Below are 1,417 nucleotides of genomic sequence, written 5' to 3'. Positions count from 1 at the left end.
TGGGACAATCCCCTCCCTCGACCGGCTCGCTATGCTGTGCTTGACGTACCCCAGGACACGGCTGGCCCTTTTGGCTGCCACTGTTGACTCATACTCAACTTGCCATCAACCCAAACCCCCAGATCTCTTTCTGTGGGGATGCTCTCCAGCCTCTTGTCCTCCAGTTTGTATGAACAAGTTAAAATGCTTTACAACAGACATCGTGGAAACGGAAGTTGAGGCACAGGAGGGAGAAATGGTCTGGTATTACATCAGCCAGAGAGCTTGCTGGGAAGTCAGGGATGCTGCCTCTTTTTTGCCTAAAGTAGCTGTTTCCCAGGAATTCCTCATTCTGAATTCATGATTTTTTTATGGCAATCATAGCCAGGAACAGGGAACCAGTGGGAGAAGGTGAATGCTGGGTTGCTTTTCAAGTGACTGAGTTTCACTCTGCTCCTGATTCGAATCTGTTTGAACCGCCCACTGCAGCAGACCTTTTTCTATACTGTGCCACTGAAGGTTATTTGGAAAGGGGGAAGAAGGCAGTAGCAGCAAAGGTAATACGTGTTACTTACTTCCTGATTTTCATGATCTAATCACTTCATCAGAGTCTTTGACTTAATCTTTTTTAATGTATTAACATTTTGGAGTACAAAACTCAAGGTGATAAAAAAACCTGTCAGATACTCACGCTAGAATCAAAGAGCTAGTTCCTGCACTCCCTGAAGTGAGCAAGAACACCCCTTGCCCTGGGTTCGGCACGGCAGGAGCCACCTGCTCCCCAGCCCGTCCAACACGCACCGAGTGCCGATCTCAGCAGCTTTTTGTGCATTTTGGTCCTTGTGCTTCCAGTCTCGGTTCTTTCCACTCCCACCTTCTGCAGATAAGTGGGACAGACACTGCGTGTCTAAAAGGCACACTACTTGTGTGGCCCACCAAAGGGCGGGCAGGTAAGCTGCCCTGGTTTTTGACCAGAGCACTTAGGAATCACTACTCAGCATTGTGAAAGAGAAGTCCTGCATTTCCTCCAGAGAACTAGTTTGAGCAATCCTTTCGCTTCCCAGTGATCCTGGGGATTTCGTGTTAACGTTCTCTGGTTATTCTTCGAGTCTGTGGTGCGAGTGCTGAGGAGGAGAGGCTTCCCCGTCAGACAAGGCCTGAGGAACTGGTTTGGTCTCCGGGGCCTCTTGGCTGATAACGAGAGGAGGACACGTTATCACCAGCGATGTAGACCGATTGCTCTCCGCCGGGGGTTAGGTTAATTTTAGTGACTTAGAGAAAAAGCAGCTTCTGGCTTTCAAGCCCCCCTGTCCCGTCTAACCCAAGTGAGCAGAACAGTGGAAAATGGCGTTTCAGCCACCTCACCGCCCCCCTGCAAGGTGAGGATGGGGGACGCTGGGGCCCCGGAGCTCAACGCTTGCCCTACGGTGACCAGTGC

Source organism: Fulmarus glacialis, unplaced genomic scaffold (genome assembly GCF_000690835.1).
Source record: "Fulmarus glacialis isolate BGI_N327 unplaced genomic scaffold, ASM69083v1 scaffold50284, whole genome shotgun sequence".
In the NCBI taxonomy this organism is placed as follows: domain Eukaryota; kingdom Metazoa; phylum Chordata; class Aves; order Procellariiformes; family Procellariidae; genus Fulmarus; species Fulmarus glacialis.
This window is presented reverse-complemented; position numbering follows the sequence as displayed.